At 43.5% G+C, this 23,527-nt stretch overlaps 1 long non-coding RNA gene across 1 annotated transcript in view; it reads left to right on the top strand.

Moving 5' to 3' along the window:
- Window positions 1-21,929, top strand: part of Gm39436 (predicted gene, 39436) — a 35,986-nt gene extending 14,057 nt beyond the window's left edge. The window contains exons 5-6 of the long non-coding RNA NR_165307.1: window positions 9,555-9,779; window positions 20,905-21,929. This is a non-coding gene — a long non-coding RNA (predicted gene, 39436). The remainder of the gene's footprint in view (window positions 1-9,554; window positions 9,780-20,904) is intronic.
- The last annotated feature ends 1,598 nt before the right edge of the window (window positions 21,930-23,527 follow it).

The following is a 23,527-nucleotide window of genomic DNA, read 5'->3' as shown; positions in this document are numbered from 1 at the left end:
CAGTTGTTTAGTTGGCATGTAGGTGCTGGGAATGAATCCAGGGTCTTCTGGGAGAGCAGCCCATGCTTTTAACCATGGCACATCTCTCCAGGCCCCTGCTCCGTTCTGCTTAGAACAGGCACAGAAGCACCACCAGGGTATTCTTCCAGTACCCCCACGCATCAGTTCATAATTAGTGGAAGGGGACTCTGCAAAGGTATGAGGTATGGAAGACATGGCCTTCTAAAGTCTGCTGGTGTGTGAGATCCTACTCTAGGCAGGATCCTTATAAAACAGGACCAGAAAGCAGTTGGTACAGGTCTCACACTCCTAGTTTGAAGGTGTCTCAGGTCAGCTGGATCAGAGATGGAGGAGGAGACTGATGAAGGCACCGAGGACCAGTGGCTAGACCAGAGGCGTGAACACTCAGCCAGAGATGCCGAGACCAGGCTGAGGCAGAGACTGATCCCCATTATGGGATGGCTGGTCTGAGATTTAGCATGTTTATTTTGTTCTTGCCTTCAAATAAAGCAGCTTGTAGATTATCTCCTAGGATCATGGTAGACTCACAGTGAGACAAAGCATGGAGGTATCAGATGTGAACCCAGCCCATTGCCTGGTACATAGCTAACATGGGAGACAGGTTGCTGTAATTGCCATCAGAGTAATGGTGACATTAAGGGGCTCAGTGTTGTGGTCATGGAGACTAGTGCTGGGGGAGTTGGGATGAAGCCAAGGAAATGAACATTTCCCGACTCCTTGACAGGCTCTGCACCTGGCATCTCCTGTTCTCTGCCTCTATGCATGCCCATGGCCTCTGCAGGAACAACTGAGTTTAAAGACAAGAAGACCTTTGGAGGGATTAACAAATTCATACTCATAATGGTCAGGTCTGTCTGCTTCCTCCCTCTCCACTTCTTCCCACAAAGAAAGGCAAGCTACCATAGTGTTTTCAGGTGGACAGCAGTCTTGGGACCAGCAACGACTGTCCTGCTGTGCCTTACACACTGACTTCAGCTCTTGTTAAGTTTTCAATCTGAATGTCCCCAGCAGGTGATGCTCTTTTGGGAGATTGCAGAACCACCAGGAGGTGGGACATAGCTAATGGAAGCAGGTCACTACCCGTGGGCCTTTGAGGATCATAGCTCTGCCCCTGGGCCCTTTAGACCCTATGCTTTTTGATCTATGGTGTTGTGAGGAACCTTTGCCACACTCTCTGGTGGCCTCGAATGAAGTTTTCTGCTATGTCTTCCTTTCTGGGATGGATAGAAATCCCTTTGGGACCATGAGCCCAAAAATATTCCCCCTGTGCTGCTTAGGTTTTTTGTTTTTTGTTTTTGTTTTTGTTGTTTTTGTTTGTATGTATGTTTTGGTCAACTTGACATAAACTAGAGTTATCTGGGAACAGAGAAACTCTGTTGAGGAATGTATCCATTAGATTGGCCTGTGGGCAAATCTGTGGAGTATTTCCTTGATCAGTGATTGATGTGAGAGGGCTCAGCCCACTGTGGGCGGTACCATTCCTAGGCAGGTGGTCCTGGGTTGTATAAAAAAAGCAAGTTGGGCAAGCCATGAAGCAAGCAAGCCACTGAGCAGTGTTCTTCCATGGCTTTTGCTTCAGTTCCTGCTTCAGGTTCTTTCTGGAGTCCCTTTCTGATTTCCTTTCACTCTGGGCCATGGTGTAGATGCATAGGTCAAGCTAGCACACTCCCTCAACTTGTTTCTGTCAGGTGTTGTGGTTGCAGCAGTGTGAGAGTGTCCAATGCAACCCCTGATGCCTTAACTCTGGCCATTTGCTTCTTGACTGTGAAGTGGAAAGCACCCATCTTGCTTCTCCAGAGCCTGTTGAGGGCATTCTGTGGGGGAGGGCTGAGAAGTCATTTGCAAATGCCATAGTGCCCCATGGATGTTGGCACTGCTTTAGAACATAGGTTATCAAGTGTTATTGGATCTGGATAACTGAATAACCAATCTGCCCATGAATTTATGTATGTGTGTATGTGTATGCATACATGTAGGTATCTATGTATCTACCTACCTCCCACCTACCAACCATGTGCTCTCTGCTAATGTGTATTCTACTAATTCAGGGATTTTCAGAATAAGGAGCTTTGGTTTTCTAGAAAGCCCTCAGGAAGGGGTGGGGGAGTTAGGGAGTAAAAGTGCCTGCTCCAGTGTGGTGTGTATAGTGATGTTTTTCCTATGGAATGTCCCCCAAAGATTCCTTAGGTATTGTTTCTCCCATGAGACCTTCAAGAGCCTTTACTAGCACAGCGGAGCAGGACCTAAGCATGCGTGTACTGGCACAGCTGGTCCTCCTTGCTCATATGTTTTCATTATCTTCTTGTAAATATCTCCCGCCTGAGGCCAAGGGAGGTCAGTCCAGTGATGGATAAAATGCTGATTTTTACATCCCTTCCACTGCCGGCTAAAGATTCAGGAATGTTTACCAGCCTGCCGGTTGAACTTTTAGGCTTCTCCAGAGAATAACGATTTAGCTGCACATGTGGAAACGTTGTCATTATCTGTTTAGGGCTGACCATGGGAGAACAGTGACCAAGGAAGCTGGAGGGAGTTGGGCCATGCCTCTTGCTCTCGTTTTCTCTTCCTCTAATTTACCCTGGGTCTGCCTCTCCCTCCTCCTCCTCACAGTCCAGCCGTGCAGCTGCATTCATTTACACCCACCAGTTCTGCCCAAATCTGCCATACAGGGAACTGAAGGGCTTGCAGCCACAGACTCATTTCCTAGGCAGTGAATTGTAATAACACAACAGGACGGGAGTCTTGATCTGGCGCACACTCCTTGGGTTTACCAGAGGTAACAGCATAGCTTGGGAGTCTCTCTCTCTCTCTCTCTCTCTCTGTGTGTGTGTGTGTGTGTGTGTGTGTGTGTTTAGTGGGTAGGTGTCAGTACGTGGGCTCTGGGATGTGTCTCGTGAACACCAGCGATGAAGAGCATTGACAGCACTTGCTGCTTGGTAATGAGATTCAGTGTTATAGGACTGTTATTTTTAGGGTTTAAACTATGAAAATCTCGTTTCCCCACTAGAGGCCTCTTTTCTGTCATTCTGGAGCACACCAGGTGAGAAACCCAGTGTCATCTTTGAAAGTAATAACAGATCACAAGTTAGCGCATAAAATACTGCTCTTGCAAGTCTGGTTGACAAGAGTGAGCTTAAAAATGGAATTTTGGGTTGGGACAAGCAAGGAATAGACACAGGAAGATAAATTTGAAAGTACTGAGTTAAATGAGGACAACGGGGGGCAGAATCTTGAAATGGACATATTCCTTGTGGCAAATCAAGTATCCATGCCCATTGCAAGTCTGCCTGCCCATGTCTGTCTGTCTGCCTGTCTATCCATCTATCCATAGTCATCTTGCACCTATCCTTCCATATGCCTCTCTGTGTGTATGAGTTGCCACTGGGTATACCCTACTGTACACCTCTAGGTGGTTTTGGTCTAAATCCCCTCCCTCGGTCACCTTTACCTCTTCATGCTCACACATACTTCATATTTGTCTGATTCCATGAGTAGAACTAGTAAAATGATTTTGTGTAGGTTTGGAAGCCTTTCTGGTTTGGCAATATGGGCTCTTGAGATAGAGGTTTCGATTATTCTATATTCTGATCCTATCAACCAGTGCATCAAATGTAGCTACTTAGAAAAATCCAGAAGTTTGATCATGGAGGTGCTCATGGCTTTGATGACAAGTCACATGTGTGATGATTTTTGAATGTGCTGCCTTGTGTCAACTTTTCTTAGGAGGACCAAACTTGAAAGAGGAACCCTGTCTCGAAAAAACAAAACAAAACAAATAAAAAAGTCAGCACCAGTCTCTACCCAAAGGCCGGCTCTGTCAAGCTTGTGTCCCCAATCAGAATGGACGTTCTTTTCTGTCTGCCTGATTCACCCTGGCCACAACTTTCTCACTATACTCTGTTTCTTGGGTCAAAGTGGTAGAGCCAAGCGTGACTTCCTGTTCACCTCTCAGCTGGTGTGCCCACTTCCAAAGCGATTCCCAGAGTGTGGCTCCTTCTCCTCTCACTGCTCGCTGTCATGATTACTTCAGTTGCTTCCTTACTGGCTTGTTTCTTCAGCAGCCTCCTTGCCTGGAGCTGTCCATGCAACTCTTCAAAATCCTCGGGGGTGCCACCACGTGGCTGTTTCCAAATTCTCTGAAGACTCCTCACTGAACACTTTAGTGCTTTGGGTCTGCCCATTCTCCGCCTCCAAGGGCAGCAAAGGGAGGCTCTCTGTCCACACTTGGCCTCCTCCTGACTCTCTGACTCACTGATTCCCTCCCACCTTCCATTCTCCCTGCCCACACTGTTTTCTTCCCCAGACGAGAGTGCTTGTCTGGCATTCCATTTTGTTTCTATTCAAATGTCACCTCCTCGGAGAGAGATTATCTTTGAGGATTTGAAATAAAGCACCATCCCTGGGTCCCATCCTCTCTGCACTGCTTCTCTTAGCCTGCTTGATTTTTTTTTTCACAATGGTCGTCATCTTCTGACATCCTATGCCTATGACTGGTTTCTCTGAAGGCAGGGTCAGCTTCCTGAGACAGGGGACTTTTCTTGGTCAGCATTATCTCCAGTGGCTGGAACAGTATCTAGCATGTACAAGGTGCTCATGAATTATTTGTTAGCCAAATGAAGGTTGGTGAAACGGCTCTGTGGGTCAAAGCAACTGCAGCCAAGCTTGACGACCCATTGGACTTATGTGGTTGGAAGGAGAGAACTGACTGACTACTCGTTAGCTGTCCTCTGACTTTTCCATGCACTGTGGAACTTGCACACCCACACACATGAGAGAGCACACACATGCTCGCGTGGTCCATACACACAAATAAACTAGGTATAAAAAATATAAATGAACAAATGAGGGTGTTGCTGGTGCTTTCTACAATGCCTTTATACATTATCTCTAGCAGTCATGTTGTTCAGATGCTGCTGGACGAGCAGTAAGGAAGTGCACTGAAACAAAACACGTTGAAGGTGGGATGATGCTCCTGATGACTCACACACTGAGAGCTCCTTGATCGGAGGAAGTTGCTCAGTAGAGCAGCTGGTAGATGGAGGATCCTGACAGGCACTGAAAACCAGAGACAGAGCAAGAAGCATAAGCAGAGACCATGGAGGAAGGTTGCTTACTTACTTCAGCCCACTGGCTTTCTTGTGGAGCCCAGAACCACCTGCCTAGGAATGGTGCTGCCCATGGTGGGCTGGGCCCTCCTATATTAATTAGCAACCAGGATCATGACCCCTAGACATAGCCACAGATGAAGTTGAGCTGGGAAGTTCTTCAATGAGGCTTCCTCCTTCCAGGAGTGCCCTGTGTTGTGTCAGGTTGACAAGAAAAATTAAACAAGATGCCAGGTGACCTATAAAACTTTCTTCTGGTTTTAAGTTTGCTATCATGGTGCCAAAAAAAATTTCTCTGTTTTCATAGCACCTTAAAGCACATTTCTGTAAGGGATGGATAAAGGAAAGGTGGGCTTCTTAAAATGATTGGCAGTAGAATTTTATTTAGTCACAAGGGCAAAATAAAATTACGAACTTTGCAGGGAAATGAGTGGACCTAGAAAGCATGATATTACAGGAGATGATCCAGGCTCAGAAAGACAAATAATTCATTTTTTCTCATATATGGATCATAGCTTGACTATAATATATGTTTATCTAGGTGGCAGCGAATGTAGGCTGAGCCTAGGAGACCAGAAAGGGGCCAGAGAGGGGGCTAAAAGACGCTATCAGAGAGGGTAGGTAGGGAAGACTATAAAAAGTAAGATGTTAAAGTGAAGAATACAAGGGCCAAAAAGATACAGTTGAGGGGAAAGAGAATGTGTTGGGGCTAAACAAAATTGACGTTAGGGAAACTGGTTACTTTGTAGGCTAATTACAAATCAATAAACAGATCATTCTGGAAGAGGGGGGAGGACTGTAAGAGCTAGAGGCTAGGGAGGGCAGTCTGCTGGTCTTGACAAGGCTGCTGTACTTATGAACTCACAGCTACCCACACAAGGTCAAGCCTGACAAGCTTTCCAGCATGGACAGGAGCCTCACTGACAGCAGAGGATCTATAAGCCACCGAGGGCTGCTCCTCCAGGAAGGATGGTCGCTTTCCTTCAGAGATGAGGTCCCTGGAAGGTTGGTCATCCTCCGTCCAGTGTCAGACCCCACACACATACACAAGGTCAACATTAACTGGATTCTGTGGCTAAAAAGAGGACGTGAAGTTGGGAGGGAGATGTGGGTGTGGAATCTGGGTGGGGGTGGGGAGTGAGGGGTGGATATGATCAAAATCCCTTTCGTACACATGTGAAATTCTCAAAGAATAAATATATAGTTTAAAAATAAAATTAAGATCAAGTGACCATAGGTGTGTGAGTTCAACCACCAAACCCAGTCACTATTGCAGATGCCAACAAGATTTTGCTGACAGGAGCCTGTTATAGCTGTCTCCTGAGAGGCTCTGCCAGTGCCTGGCAAATACAGAAGTGGATACTCACAGTCATCCATTGGACAGAGCACAGGGTTCCTAATGAAGGAGCTAGAGAAAGTACCTAAGGAGCTGAAGAGGTCTGCAGCCCCATAGGAGGAACAACAATATGAACTAACCAGTACCCCCAGAGGTCCCTGGGACTGAACCACCAATCAAAGAAAACACATGATGGGACTCATGTCTCTAGCTGCATATGTAACAGAGGATGGCCTAGCCAGCCATCAATGGGAGGAGAGGGCCTTGGTCTTGTGAAGTTCTATGCCCCAGTATAGGGGAATGCAAGGGCCAAGAAGTGGGAGTGGGCGGGTTGGGGAGCAGGGGCATTGTATAGGGGATAGGGGATTTTCAGAGGGGAAACTAGGAAAGGGATAATATTTGAAATGTAAATAAAGACAATATCTAAAACAATAAAATTAAAAATATTATAAAATAAATGTCTGATGACTGCAGAAAGGGAAATGGCTGTGAACTAGGGAGACCTTGCATTAGCACATCAAGGGCTGGAGCAGTGGGCCTTGGGCCTTCTGGAGAATGTGCAACACACACACACACACATACACACACATTCTACGGCGTTGAACCCTCTTTCCTAATTGTCCCCAGTAGTATGGATATGGGTTGTCATCCTCAATGAGAAATTTCAGGACTTGAGGGATGAATGACCCATCTTTAAATTACTCATGGCTTAAAATAAACCTCATATTTGGAACCATGAAAACTCAAACTTGTGCCATGATTCAGATTCAAGGCTCTTTATGAACTATAAACTAAGTTTATCTGGTTTTGGTGCTGTTCTGAGATGGTCAGAGGCTAAACTATGGTTTCTTCTTCTTCTTCTTCTTCTTCTTCTTCTTCTTCTTCTTCTTCTTCTTCTTCTTCTTCTTCTTCTTCTTCTTCTTCTTCTTCTTCTTCTTCTTCTTCCTTCTCCTTCTTCCTTCTCCCTCTCCCTCTCCCTCTCCCATTTTTTCCTCTTCTTCTTCTTCTTCCTCTATTTCTTCCTCTTCTTCCTAATTTCCTCCTCTTCCTCCTCTCCTTCTCCTCCTCTTTCTCTTCCTTTTCATCTTCCTCCTTTCTTCTTCCTCCTTTTTCTTTTTTCTTCTTCCTTCTTTTCTGCCTTCTCTTCCTCCTCTTTCTTCTGTGATAAGGTCCAGAGTGGACAAAGTCACATGTCATAGCAGGGCACTTAGGCCTCTAGGGCTTACATGGTCATGTGATTGTGATTTGCTAAGAAGGCTTTATCAGTAGCTATGGTGTGTATGAAAGAGATAGTGGGGTAGACACTGCTCTCAGGAGGAGGCAGGCTGACAGGGGATCTGGTGATTTCTAGGGATGGTGGTTTAGATGTCACCAGAGGGAGGTGGTAAGGTATTGACTGACATGCCACAGCCTAGATATGTCAATTCCAGGCCTAAATGTTGTGCTTACCCTTGACCTCATGTGAGAAGCTGGTCCTGATGTGAGTTACCCCGTGGCATCTGGCTGTCCTCTGTCAGTGATTACCCTGTTAACCAATGCCAACAGGTTTCAATGGAAGTTTTTCAGAATAATGCAAAAATGTAGCAGAAGGGTTGACAAAATCCAGATTGTCTCAGGTCTCTGGTCATCTGATATGTCTATGCTCATTAAAACTCTGCCTGAAGAGCCCTAAGTCTCAGAACTCAGGTTGACAAGTTCAATCCTTTGTATGTAGATGAGTGTGAGAGAGACTTAGGTATGCCTGTCTGTACTAGGTGAGCTGTAGAATGCTTTTGGCTCCCCATACACCTCTGACCCTCCTTCTAGATAGCAGTAAGTGTCTCCTTGGATTACCCAGGAGATTCTGTATCCTTTGGGGGTCATATTCAACTAACAGGCAGGGATACTTAGATTTGTATTCAACTAACAGGTAGGGATACTGTGTTGTCTTAGTTTTTGGAAAGCAGTCTTCAAGGGAAGGTTTTAGGCATGATGTTTTATTTGGAATGAAAAAAGTGACTTGGTTGTGGTGGCTTCTACCTGTATCTCAAGTACTTGAGAGGCTGGGGCAGGAGGATTGTGAGTTTGAGGCTATCTGGTCTATGTAGTAAGATGCTGTCTGAAAACCATAACACACTTTCAAGAGTGGGAAATGCTAGGGAATTAGAACTTTCAAAACAGTCAAATAAAATAAGCCACTACCCATGCTTGGTGGGAGTGGTGTTATGTAAACATAAGAAAGGAAGAAAAGCTTTCTTTTAAAGACAAAGCTGGAACAGTGAGATAGAGAGAGGAAGGCAGCCAAGAAAGGATGCGTTAACAAGCCAATGTTCCAGCTTCCTATGAGAGTGACCAGACCCCATCCTCAGGGACATTCTGGGAAACAAAAAGACTACAAGCCCCAGGCTTTGCTCCCTCTGGTGTTTACATACCCACTCCTGCCAGTCATGGGTTGGGGCTTAATTTATTTGACTGTTTTGGAAGTAAGACAGTACTTCCTTTCCAGCATGTCACACTCTTGAAGGTGTGCTTTCTTGAGGAAAGTCCACCAGCAAGGACAGCTGGAAGTCCATCTTGAAGTTTAAGAATGGAAAGGGCTTGGGATTATGACTGGAGCACAGCACCCAATTTATGGCTTCAAATAATAGAGGTATGTCGCTTGATTAGTCCTCAACCAAAGTGAGCCTACGGTTGTGTTCATGGCTTCTTTTGACGAAGGGTTTTCTTTTGCATCATGCCATCTGTGATGAAGAGCTTTAACTGTCAACTTGATACAACTTAGAATTACATGGGAAGGGAGTGTCAATGAGAGACTGTCTTCTTTGGGTAGGTCTATAGACATACCTATAGGGGACTGTCATGATTAATTGATTCAGGAAGACATAGCCCACTGTGGGCGCCATCATTCTTAGAGATGAACTGAATATGGAGCTGAGCACTTGCAAGAGAGAATGTATGGGCACATTCCTCTCTGCTTTTGATTGTGGATGTGATGCGACCAGCTGTGTGCTGTGACTTCTCAACAATGGACTGTAACATTGAATTGTGATCAAAAGCAGACACTTTCCTTCCAAGTTTCTTTATGTTGGGGTGGTTTGTTGTTGTTGTTTCAGCATCAGAAAAAAGACTGGGACTCCTTCCTTATGCTAGACAACCAAAGGAAAGAGAGCATGACAGAAGGGCCACCATTCAAGTCCAGACATTGCTGTCTTCTGAACCCAGTCCACACTGCCCACCACTCAACCATGATCTACGTAAGCCAGTTGCATAGAAGTAACTGATGTCAGGAACATCCTCCTCGTCCATCTGGTTGACAAGCATCATTTATAATGGCACAGGTATGTACAAGAAGACACTGAACAATGTGGAGACCAGGAGGAAGTGGATATTAGCAATCTCCAACATAAACATGAACTTTTCTCTGCCCGGGAGTAGCAGCCAGTGCTCCTTAGAGAGGTGGGTACCTTGTGCAACATCTTTTTACCTTATGATGGGTGAATGAGCCAGAGTTCCTGCAGTTCTCAATTCTAGTTGCTTCCTGGAAGGATAGATTATGAGTAAGCAGTCTCTGGATTGGGAGTCATCTTTATTCAAGGGAGAGAAAGAAGGAAGTTAAAAGTGGACTTGCAAGAATATAATGTGGTTTCCAGGTACAGCCTGGAAGCCCCAAGTTTGTTTGGTGAGAAACTCTGAGAGGAGGAGAGCTCATGGCAAGGTTTATGCGTTTCTGTATTACTCTGCTGTGATTGAGATTGCCACAGCAGCACTGATAACTTCATACATTGCTCCTAAGAGTCAGTCTCTGCTCTGGTGTCTGTAGCGTCTCATAGCATGATTTATGATTCACCAGTGTCAGTGGTGTTTTAAGTACCCTGACAGAACATGGAGTGTGTTGGAGGAAGCTCAGTGTGTCAGAAGGATCCAGGTCTCAATTTCCTACATCTGACCTGCTAACTGCATGACCTTGAGCCAATCGCTTTAATGCAGGCACCCATCTCCCTTTTGTAGAATGTGGACAGCTACAATAAACATCTGTATTTCTTGTCACGATTTGATGAAAGAATAGTTTAAATTGCTTTGTCCTAGTACACTCCCTGCACACACGAATGGAATATAAATTAAAGGAGGACCACGTTTGTGTCTTTAAATATTCCAATTACTGGTTCTCATAATGTCTGAGGATTATGAGGAGTCAGCCCTAGTGTTTGTTAGTGTGGTTTTCCTAATCTAACTGTGAGGCTGAGACAGGAGGGTCACTTAAGCCAAGGAATTTATGTCCAGCAACATAGAAAGATCCTGCTTCATTTTTCCTCCAAAGTGGGTATAGGCAAGAGAGTCAGGTTTATCAGAGGACATGCCATCACCCTAAAGAGTCACATCTATTCTGCATTTGTACCATGTGCAAATTGATGTCTGTTTCTGGGGTTTTTCGTCCATGTTAGTTCTAATTATCTTTCTGTTTGCTTAAATGTCAGTCTTTGTTGTTTTGTATTACAATAGCATTTCCCACATCTCAGCATCGTGAATAATAACCCACACCCACCCTATCTTTCCACTTTCTCTTTTCTAAAGATTAAAAAAACCTTCTCTCTCTCTCTCTCTCTCTCTCTCTCTCTCTCTCTGTGTGTGTGTGTGTGTGTGTGTGTATGTGTGTTATCTGGGAGCCAGAGGTCAATGTTGGGAATCTTCCTTAATTACTCTTTACCTTATTTTTTGAGGGTCTCTCTTTGAACCAGGACCTCACTGCCTTGGAAAAACTTTGTGGTCAGTGACCTTCAGGAAGCCTCCTGTGTCCCTCTTTCCAGCACTAGGACTACAGGCATGCTGTCAGGCATTTTACATGGACCCCAGGGGACTGAGCTCAGGTCCCCATGCTTAGTCATCAAACTTCTCACGGCTGGAGCCGTTCCCCAGGTTTGGTGAATGTTTTGGTGCTCATTTCTGTTTTCTTCTTTATCCAGAGAGTTATGGTGAATAATATCTAACCATTCAAAGTGTCTTTAATTTTTATAGATGCCCTGTTTTTATTCACCCCCTCTCACCTTTCTCTTCCCTTCCTTCCTTCCTTCCTTCCTTCCTTCCTTCCTTCCTTCCTTCCTTCCTTCCTTCCTTCCTTCCTTCCTCCCTCCCTCCCTTCTCCCTCCCTCCCTCCCTCCCTCCCTCCCTCCCTCCCTCCCTCCCTCCCTCCCTCCCTCCCTCCTTCCCTCCCTCCCTCTCTCTCTCTCTCTCTCTCTCTCTCTCTCTCTCTCTTTTTCTGGACAGGATTTCTCTGTAGCTCTGGCTGTCCTGGGATTCACTGTGTAGACCAGGCTGGCCTCAAACTCAAATCCTCCTGCCTCCTGAGTGCTGAGATTATAGGCATGCGCCACCACTGCCTGGCTTCAGCTCTAAATTTCTTTCCTTTTAGCTAGAGATGATCAGCTGGCACATTTTAGAAGTCTGGATTGTCTTTGTGGGTACTGGGAATCTATTCTGCATAGAGTGAAAACTTGGTAATTATTAAACCAAACTTTATTAGTTATCTAAGTCAAATCCTTTTAGCTAGTACTGTTAAGACATAGGGGCCATAAAAACATTTTTGAATGCGCTTCCAGGTGTCCATAAATCCCTGACAGGCACACAAAAGGTGGTCACAAGGTTCTGAGTGAAGGAGGAAGCCCCCATCAGGTTCTCACAGGCATAGCTGAGTCTAAAACAGTGGACAGCAGCAGAACCCTAATTCTGCCTTACGTGTATAGCAGCTTGGTCTATCTTCAGCACTGTAAGGATACTTTGGAATGATTTTTTTTCCTGCTTTCTGCTATTACTCATTTTCTGTATTGAAACAATGTTAGTTGATGTATATTCATGGACATTCAGAAGGTAACTTTGAATATTCTTTATCAGCGTAAAATGGTTATTATAAAATCATTAAAAGTCCCTTTCAATACGTTTGCCTTGAGTTCAACTTTGTCTTATCTTAATAACCCAAGTGTCATTTTCTGTTTATTTGGATTTGTCTGACATTTTTTTTTCAAACTCTAGGCTTCTTGCTTAATTGGATTCTTTTTGTATCCATCATGTTTAATATGAAATTTAATCTTGTTTATGCTCATCCCAGTGAATTATGTCTTTGCTCCTACTCCAATCATTTTGGTTTTATTTGCTGTTTAATGTTCATGGATCCTGTTGTTTCTGTCTTTTGCACTGCAGATTTTACAATTGCTGCTTTTCTGTTTGCTGGTAGTTTGCACAATTGATTGGAGTCCACTTTAACACCAAGTTTTTAAATCTTTGAAAGTTTTTCCAGACTTTTTTTCTAACACACATCTCTCCACCTCATATAGCAATTAGAGTTCTCTAAGTTCCCTTTTTATTTAATTTGAAATGTAAATGTTTTTTATTATTTTAAATTTTTATTTTTTATGATATGTGTATGAATTCTTGCCTGCATGTATGTATGTGTACTATGTGCATGCCTGGTGCCCTGTGGAGCCAGAAGTGCCCTTAGACCCCCTGGAACTGGAGTGACAGATGGTTATAAGCTGCCTTATCAGTGCTTGGAACTGAAGCAGGGTCCTTTGCAAGAGCAGCCAGTGCTCTTAACCAGTGGGTCATGTCTACATCCCTTTGAAATTTTTTGTTAAATTTCTTTATTTTTTGGTGTGTATTTGTGTGTGTGTGTGTGTGTGTGTGTGTGTGTGTGTGTGTGTGTGTACCTTACTTTCCTTCTCAATTAGAAGAATGACATACCTTAATTTGTTTGACCCTCAGCTTTACAGTTTAACGACCTGAGTTTCATTGATTAGTTCTGCTCTGGGATAGCCTCACACACTCATCTGTTGTCAGCTGCTGGGTTTAGCAGGATCTGGCCTCCCAAAGAAGGCTCTACTCTCCCTGGAGGCTCATCCTGAACCAAGCCAGAACAGGGACAATGACAGCTGGATGGAGTTTCCAGAGGAAACATGGAAGCAGGCAGTCTCTTAAGGCTTGTGTTTGTCCTGGGCATGGCTTGACATCAAATACATCCCGTCATTCTAAGCAAATGACTGAGGTCACTAGCTCATAATGAACAGCAGGGATGAGGAATCACTTAAAATATTTCTTTTTAATTGTGCGTATGAGTGTGTATCTATGTGTGGGTTATCCACATCTGAGTGTAGATCCAGAGGAGGCTTGACACATCATATCCACTGGAGCTAGTGTCCTGTGGGGTTGTGAGCCTCCCACCCTGCCCTAGGAGCTGAACATGGGCCATCTGCAGCTGAGCAAGCACTCTTATCAACTGAGCTGTCTTTCTAGTTTCCTGAGTTGTTTTCTCCTGTGAGATGCTACAAAGTTACATTGCAGGGAGGGATTGACAGAGAAAGGAGACACAGCACTTTCAGAAGATCTCTCTACTAGAGTGTTCAGAACTTTTGGCAACATTCTCTAAAACCCGCTGATCTTATTTTATCTCCTGGGACATAGGGAGCTGCCATGCCTGATTTCCTTTGTATTTATGTATGTCTGACATTCATTTATATCTTTGTTTTGTTCTCTGTTTCGGAAGGATTGTGGGTGTCTCTGTTCTGACCTTTGTGTCCCAGATTCAGTTCTCTAGACTGGCTTTGCTCCTTGCCGCTGTTGATATTTTTTTCATTGAGTTTTTTTTGAGTTTGTATCATTAGTCAGCCCATTTCCCACATCCCCTGGGCCACTCTTTGCTCTTCATTTTGACTGCAATGCTCTCTCCAGATGAGGTCATAGTCCCCCTCCCCCGTGTTGATCATATTATATTCTCAGGAAATTTGATTTTTCCTTACCTGATTAGTTATTTTCAGAGTCATTTGGCAACCCTTAAATATCCTCTTTCTTTGTTTCTTAGATGTTCAAGATTGGGGTTGAAGAGATGCCTCAGCAGTTAAGAGCATTTGCTGCTCTTGCAGAGGACCTGAGTTCAGTTCCCAGCACCCAAGTTGGGCAGCTCATAACTACATGTGCCTCCTAAAACTCTCTTCTGGATTAGCCACCTTGGGTATCTACAGAGGCATATACATCCACACAGGCACATACACACATATAAAAACAAATCTTAATAATGGCAACATTGTATGACATAAATACAGATACTTATATTGTTTGTCAACTAAGTGTTAATTTTAAAAGGTCACAGAAAAAGTGCAAAATCAAGTAGTTAAGGGAAATTTACATCTTTATAATCCTATGTTTTTATCCAAGCACAGTGGAGTGACCTCTGTTTCTCTAATATTTATTTATAGTCTAAGAACTTTAAAACTGTTTCATTTTTAGAGACTTATTGTTTTTCCAAAAATTTTAAATATTTATTTATTTATGTTATGTATATGAGTAGACTGTAGTTGTCTTCAGACACACCAGAAGAGGGCATCAGATCCCACTGTAGATGGTCATGAGCCACCATGTGGTTGTTGGGAATTGAACACAGGACCTCTGGAAGTGCACTCAGTGCTCTTAACTGCTAAATCATCTCTCCAGCCCCATTTTCCCAAATTTTTAACCACGGAAACTATATGGACATGGCCTAATAAATATTATCATGTTTGCTAACACATTTGAACTGAAATTCTATAAATCATGACGGATTCTAACTATCTATTTTGGCTTAATTTTTCTAAGAATACACAAACAAGTTCTATATGATTATCTTATTGAAGGAAATTAACAATAATTTCCTACTCTTACCCAGTTGATATTCATGTTGTACAAGATATTCACAGTGCTTTTTAGTAGTTTTTTCCAAGAGAGAGTTAAAGTTCACATATAATATATTTTATTTTGCGTTTTAAAAGTTGATTTTATTTCATGTGTTTGAGTGTTTCACCTGCATGTATGAGCATGTACCATGTACATGACTGGCTGGTGGACATGAGAACAACGAGTTACAAAAGGTTGTGCACTGCTCTGTGCGTGCTGGGAATCAAGTCCAAGTCCTCTGCAAAAGCAACTAGTGCTCTTAGCTGCTAACCATTTCCTTAGCTACTGTATTTTGCCCTTTAAAATCTCCTTTTCAGAAACAATATGCTCTCATACTTAATGATATTCATCTTTTAACTTGATTTATTTATTTACTTTAAGACAAGGTTTCTCTGTATAGCTCTGGCTGTCCTAGAACTTGCTCTATAGACCAGGATGTCACCAAATTCACAAAGATCTGCCTGCCTCTGCTCCCTGAGTACTATGATTAGACATGTGTGTCACCACCACCCAGTGACATTTATGTAAGACTTTTAAAATACATTTTTCTACCAGCACAAAGGTAACTCTTTTGTTAATATGTGAACCTGCATGTATTCACTACTTAATTTAACCAGGTTCCATAGTTTTACCAGTCTTGCTTTATTCTCCCCACCCACCCCCCACATTAGCCAGTTTTCTGTTTGTTTGTAGAGAGTTTTGAAGCAGTATACAAACATTTTATAATATATATCTAATGATAAGACCTTTCCCCCATAGAACCACAGTGCCATCACAGCCCTGACCAGAAACAATAAGCTCTTCCCATTTCATTCCCTGACAAATACAGGTTTATCCTGTTGTCCTGTGGTCTCATCATGTTTTGAGGCTATGTGTCTGAATCAGAATTCTAAAAGTGACTGACATGTCTCATTTTGTTGTTATATGGTTCTGTAAGATGTGTGATTTGGGGACTGTTATGAGGGTCCATAGGAATGGTTTTCTCTAGTTCCTACGACATTTTTTTCTTGGCATGTAAAACTTCAATATGGTCTAAGAATCTGAAATATGGTTGGGTATGGTGGCACAGACTTTTAATCTCAGTACTTGGAAGGCAGAGTCAGGTGGATCTCGGTGAGTTCCAGGCCCGATTGGTCAATAGAGTGGGTTTCAGGAAAGCCAGGAGTATACAGTGAGACCTTGTCTAAGAAGAAAACAGTTTAAAATGCATAAAGGCAAATATACAAAAACTTCTAACTTATATCTTCCTCCCTTTCTGTCCTTCCATCTTTCCCTCTCTCCTTTTCTCCTTCTCCCTCCCTTCCCCTTCCCCCTACCATTCTTTCTTTCCCTCTCTCCCTTGCCTTCTCCTGGTTATTTGAGACAGGGTCTTATGTAACCCAGGCTGGCCTCAAGCTCACTGTGTGGCCAATGATAATCGTGAACATCTGATCTTTCTTAATCTGCCAAAGGTCTAGAATTACGTGCATGAGCCACCTTGCCTGGCTTTATGTGGTTCAGGAAACCGAACCCAAAGCTTCCTGCATACCAGGCAAACACTTTATCAACAGAGCTATGTCCCCAGCCCCTCTTATTCATTCAGTTACTTTTCTATTGTGCGCATGTTTACATGACATCTATGGATAGTTAAGCACTTTGCTGTCTGTGGCTCATCTTTTCAATACTTCTTGGCAACATTGCTTCATAAAGGGGGAGCTCACACACAAAACCGGAGGTCGGATTCATCATGGGCTAATAGCTGAAGGGAGGACACTTACACTAAGCGGGGAGCTCTCTGCTCCTTGTGTTATTTTCCTTTCTCTCTTGGAGGGATGCTTTCATTCCGGCTCACACTGATGGGCTCTGAACGCTGCATGTAGAAATCTACCGTTTTTTGAACACACTGTTACCAGGGGGCCCCTTCCTTCCGCTCTTGCCTATAGCACTGTTCTTATAGAGCTCAAGTGGCCCCAGACATGCAATTTACCCAGCCTCATATGCCTTCTGCTCGGGCTCAGTGGTACGGGCATTACAGTTTTATCCCAGATTGAGAAAATGGCACTTAATTATGGGGTGCTTGGGGGAGTGGGCAGGGGAGAACGTTCGGATTTGGTCTCCATTATAGAACAGTTGCGGAGGGAGAGAGCCATAGAGGGAGAGATAGAGTGTTTTTGAGCTTAAAGTTCTGCTGTTACTAATTTTCAGTGGCATATTCTTTGGATTAAACCTGCTTCTTGTTGGTTTGTAGGTTTATCTTTTTGCCTAAGGTTTTTTTTTTTTTTTTTTTTTTTTGACACTGTGTATTCTTTCCACTGATTGCTATATTTCCACGAGAAAATAGACAAAAAAGCAAGCGTTGGTGTTAATAGTTAAATGTCACTTTTAAAAGAGAAAACTCATTTCTGATAAATTCCAACAGAGGGACAGGAGAGACAGCTCAGTGGTTAAGAGCATTTTCTGCTCTAGTAAATGGCTCAAGTTCAGGTCCCAACAGTGTTTGGTAGCACACAATAGATAGTAATTCTAACTCTAGGATATCTGATGCCTCTGGCCTCTGGGAATCTATGCATACCACAAAGAGATACACAGAAATATGAATAATTAAAAGTAAAAACCCCACATAATTAAAAAAAAAAGCCAGTATGAAAGGTAGCTGCCAAGACCCCTCTCTAGCTATTGGCGATAGATGGCTGCTGGGGCATTGTTGTGTTTTATAAAAACAAAAAAGAAGCCAGGGATATGTTTGGTGGAAGAATGGGGTGGTGGTGGTGGTGGTGTGTGAAGGGGGTGCCTCTGTGGGCCCAAGCAGAGTCATCCCTTCTGCCTGAGGTATGAACCACAAGGCGGTATAATATAGAATAGAGTTTATTTAGGACATGGGGGAGCAGAGTTGAGGGGGTAGAGGGAGAGAGAGAGAGAGAGAGAGAGAGAGAGAGAGATTGTAAAGGAGTAGAGGTTAGTTGGCCATGAGTATGAGGAGGGGGGAGGGGAGAAAGGACAGATGGGGAAGAGGGTAAGGGAGAAAGAGAGGAGGAGAAGAGAGTGAGGAGGGGGCAAGCAGCCCCTTTTATAATGAGTCAGGCACAACTGGCTGTTATCAAGTAACTGTGGGGCAGAGCCTAGAGGAAATGCCAACAACCATGAGTAGGTTGTTCATGACCCAGTGGGTGATCTTACACTGGTGTTCTTATAGACAGCATTAAATGGTTAAAATATATATTCCTTTAAAATGATAAGAGAAAGGTATGAGGTTGGGAAGGAGATGCAGTGGGAGGTACTGGAGGGTTGCCATGAGGGTAGGGTGGGGGAGAAGGGAGTGGATGTGATCATAACATACTGTACATGCATGGGGTTTTCAAAGGAGAAAAAAAAACAATTTAAAAAGGATGTAGTTAAGAGGACTTACAGTGCTTACAGAGGTCCTGGTTTTGGTTCCCAACACCTACACACCAGACCATAACCATCTGTTTAACTCTAGCTCCTAGGGCTTCAATGACCTCCTCTGACCTCCAAGGGCACCAGGCATACACATGGAGCAAAGACATACAGGCATGCAAAACACTCATACAAGTAAAAATCAATCAATCAATCAATCAATCAATCAATCAACCAACCAATCAATCAAAAGTGCTGTAGAATTCAGCTCTTTCTGTGTCACAAATTACTTCTAATCTCAGGCCTTTCTTGTTTGTGATGTGGCTAAGAATGCAGTGGCTAGGCTCCGTGTGCAGGCATTTTGTCATCCAGTGTGAGGGGAAAGCCTTCCTTCCTGCAGGATAGACATACTGGAGACTCAGAGGAGCACCCCAGAAAGCAGCATTCCTCACGGTGGCAACCAACCAGCCTACATCTGGATATTGCACTGTAACCTGAACTCACCTTCACTGAGCAGAGCAAGTCACTTGACTCAGACTGCTCTTGAGAAGCAGAGCAGCCCTCCTGTTCTGGCAGGGTCTGAAGTCAGGAGCTGGGAGATGGTGCTGTTACTTGCTTGTGCAAGTGGGGACCAGACTGCCACTTTCCAGAGCCCATAAAAGTTGGGAAGGCAGCTGGGCGTGGTGGCACACGCCTTTAATCCCAGCACTCGGGAGGCAGAGGCAGGCAGGTTTCTGAGTTCGAGGCCAGCTTGGTCTACAAAGTGAGTTCCAGGACAGCCAGAGCTACACAGAAAAACCCTGTCTCGAAAAAAACAAAACCAACCAACCAACCAACCAACCAAAAAGGTTGGGAAGGCATATGTGGGGGACTGCATGAGTACTGGCTCCAATACATTCAGGTACTTGAACTGTGAACCTTTAATATGCACAACCTTGTTGGAGGAAGTACGTCACTGGGGGCGGACTTTGAGAGTGTATAGGTCCACCCCGACTCAACTTGCTTTCTCTGCTTTTCCTGTATGGTTGGTGTCTGAATTCTCAGCTACCTGTTTAGATTGTCTGGTGCCATTTCTCCTCCACCATAAACTCCTCCATAAGAGACTTTTAGTCATGGTGTGGTATCATAGCAACAAAAAAATGACTAATGTAACAGCACCTGTCTTTAATCTCAACACTTGGGAAGCAGAGACAGGGTACCTTTGTAGCAAGCCGGGTAGCTAGACTCACCAAAATGGAGAGCTCTGGGTTCAGTGAGAGACTTTGCCTTAATATATAAGGTAGAGGATGACATCTGATGTCAACTGCAGACCTCCATATATGTAGATGAATACATATGCATAGACAACTGTATTCACATGTGTGGGGGACATGTGCACATGTACACATACAAATATAAAGGGTACAGAAACGGTGATGGCAGACATGTGGACTGCAGTATAAATCCAAGTAGTTCCTGTATGAAGTAAGTGTGCAATGGCTTCTCGTGGATCTTTTCCTATCTCCCACTTCTTCCAATAGACTCAAATCTGAATTTCCTATCATGTGTGACAAGATTTGAATGGTTTCCCACTACCCACGGCCCTTTGAGAGGTTCAAAGGAAGAGTTAGAGCGAGGTCTATCTGGCAAGTCCACACCTTTCCACACTACTCCAAATTCAGTTTCTTCCCCAAGTCCTTTATTGTCTGTTCCTCGGGATGCACAATGCTCACAAAGAAAAACCAGAGACAGAACAGAGGCTGTCAGCCACCCGACATTTGGAAAGTACCCATCGCCTGCTCTCCAGGACCAAAGGAGGTGAAGGTCTTACTCCTAGGGAGAATGGTGATTTTGTTAATAGGTGTGGTTTTTATGCCAAGTGTCAATTAAAGCCTCTGGGTAGATTGCTCCTCGGTGGTGTTGGCTGGCTTGAAGGGCTCAGAAGAGGGATGCAGAGGAAACTTCTAGAAAGACAATCCCAGAGGCACTTGCTGTTAGGGGTTCAGCACTTACTGTACAGCCAAGGTCAGCAGAGGGGAAGAGGCTCAGCATCGAAGGCATACATTACAATGAGTCACACAGTCATTAGTGTGTGAACCCCAGGCAGGGGAGCTCACATTTTGTGTGAGGGAAGAGGGTTTTTGTTGTGGTGGTGGTGGTTGTTATTCAGTCATAAGCTCTCCCCTGCTGGGTCTGGAATTGCTCTCTGCATCACAAAAAAAAAAAAAAAAAAAAAAAAAAGACTTCATTTTCTTCGAATTTAAAAGGACCTTAACAAACATTTTGGCTTAAATATAGAAGAAAAAAATTATAAAAGAAATTAGAAAAAAATATTATAAACTTAGGTTGAGCCAAGTTTCATGGAAAAGAGGTTCGTTGAAAATAGAGTAGAGGATGTTAGGAATATTTCATGTTCCCGACTCTTGTCTTTCTCAGGTGTGGTATCGCTCTGATGAAGAACAAAGACAAGAAGAACAAAGACGGGAGCCTGGCAAATACAAATTACTTATGTTTTACAAGAGAAGCAAAATTGAAAGTTCTTTTAAAACACAGAGCCTAATGTATTATTTCCTCAGTAGCATAGAGTGGTATAGCAGTCCTGAAAGAGGAAGGTTTCGTGTTTGCCCTTCTGTGAGCTTTTCTGTCTTCTGCCTTCTTTCAGTCCCTTGGGAGCCTCTCATTGGCTTTGACTGGGGCACACAGAGACTGGAAGCTGGTTACTTCATCCTTGAACAAAAATCAGCTTCAGCACTTTATCCTTCTGGGTACAAGCAAGTGGGAGTATCTGGGTACCTCATTGAAGCTGTCCTATCATCCCAACTGAGGACATTGGAAAAGCATCAGTTGCCGGGAAAGCAACTCCATTACAAACAGTCAACACTAACTTCCTTCCCTGGTGGATGGATGGAGCTCTAGACCTTAGACTGAAGGGTGTGCTTGTTTGGGAGGGGACAGCCTTTATCTGAATGAAAGAGGGCGAAGCTCTCTTATGTCTCTCATGTCCTCTGTGTGAGGTCCTAGACCCTGAGAGTTTAAAGAACCTTCTTTAATAATTACAGGTGACTAGCACCCCTTCAATTTTAACCTTAATATGTTCCTCTATGTCTCTCACAATCCCCAGATATATAGATAAACATGCATACATGTTTGTTTTTATTATATGAGTATAGGCTTTCCTCTTGAATGTGGACAGTGCTATAGAATGGGGAACGTGTTGGGGGCTACTTTAGCAGAAGTGACTTCTCTGAGTAAGTATTAAATGTGATAAATGTGATATCTGACCCTCTTTAGTGCAGTCTCAGAGTTGGCCATGGGCAACACTGAAATAAATTAATTATTCTTAGTTAAGGCTTTGTCCTGTGCCCTGACACCAAACCTTCAAGTTCCCACTGCCTCCTCGTCTTGTATAGCTCTCTTGTCTGTCATAGTTTGCCTTCAGACAAGAATCGTATATTGAGTCTTACCAAGGTACAGATGACTGATGGAGGAAAGGCTCCATTCCTCTTTACAGAAGTGAATGCATATTCCCAGAGATGGCCATAGGCATCTGTGAAGATGGAAACGGCATCCTTGAACTATTTTCAAGTTTAATAAACACTCATCGATGTAGTAGAAAAAAAAATCAAGCTTTTGGTTTTGGGCTTCAAGCCTGTCAACTCAGTGTGGTAATTGAAGTTAACATGTGCTGAAGAATAATTGATAAATTCCAAATATTTGTTATGCAAGAACCCATCGGGATATGATTCATGGGAATATTAAAAACAAGTTTGAATGATGGAAAAATTTGGTCTTCTACATCAAAGAAAGAAAGATTTTAGAGCAATGTTTAAAATATTAGCTTGGGATTGTGCTAATGCAAGGAACAGACAAGGGAGTGTGGTCATGACATGAGCACTTCCTGTGTGTCTGGCTGGACCATGACTGGTCATTATCATGTAGCTAACATGAGCACTTCCTGGGTATCTAACTGGACCACTACAGATCATGTAGCAGCCACTTACATGTTAGGCTTCTGTCCTGTTCTGTTCCATTGGTAGTATTTAATGCAGTCACATCTTGTTTTGTGGAAGTAACTCTAAATATCCAGGAAATGCCTGAAGAGAAGATAGCTTAAATACCACACTAAGGACACACACAGGCAACTTATGTTACAGTCTACTTCAGTCTTGCAACTTCTGGAGTTTTCTAGCTTCATGATACATTTTAATGAGTGAGATGGTGAAGATCCACCCACTAAAGACCTGAAGTCATCTACACATGAAGTCGTCTACACAAAACAATTGTCTAGTGTGACCTGTCAGTGACTCATTTATGCATCTGGCCACCGTGAATATCCTGAATAGAAGAGCTTTCTACTTAAGTACTATCTTTCTCTGCTATAGGGAAGAAAGGAGAGATCAACCAACCAACTAGTTCACCAGTTAACCTGCCAAGCAGGCATCCAGTCAGCCAACCAACCAATCAGCCAGTTAGGCAAGCAAGTGGAAGGCAAGCAAGCAAGCAGCAAGCAAGAAAGCAAGCAAGGGAACATCCATCCATCCATCCATCCATTTATCCATCCATCCATCCATCCATCCAACCATCCAACCATCCAAACCACCAACCAACTAACCAACCAACCAACCAACCAACCAACCAACCAACCAACCAACCAACCAACCAGCTATCTCGCCAATCAGCCAGCCAGTGACTGGTTCAAGCATTATGCATAGGTATTTATAGGCACTCTTACATACATCTAATTTAGCCCTGTTTATAAAGTTGATGAGACAAGTGTTAGCTATATTTTACAAGTGAGAACACAGTGAACATAGCCTTTGATTAATGTCATAGAGGCAGTAAGCGCCAGCCCAGCATCCGGGCCGTGGAATTATGGTTTCAACGTTGTCTTTTTGTAAACTCTTGGCTATAACACAGCCTTGTGTTCAGAGACTACAAAGGGAAAAAAGATTTAATTCTTCTAGGGCTAAGGGAGGAGGAGGAGGAGGATTAGACTTCTGAGAAAAACCAATTTTCCATATGTTGAGAAATACAGATTACCTAAGACAAGGAGGCACCA

The sequence above is a fragment of the Mus musculus genome, chromosome 9, assembly GCF_000001635.26.
Source record: "Mus musculus strain C57BL/6J chromosome 9, GRCm38.p6 C57BL/6J".
NCBI classification, from domain to species: domain Eukaryota; kingdom Metazoa; phylum Chordata; class Mammalia; order Rodentia; family Muridae; genus Mus; species Mus musculus.
This window is presented reverse-complemented; position numbering and strand designations above follow the sequence as displayed.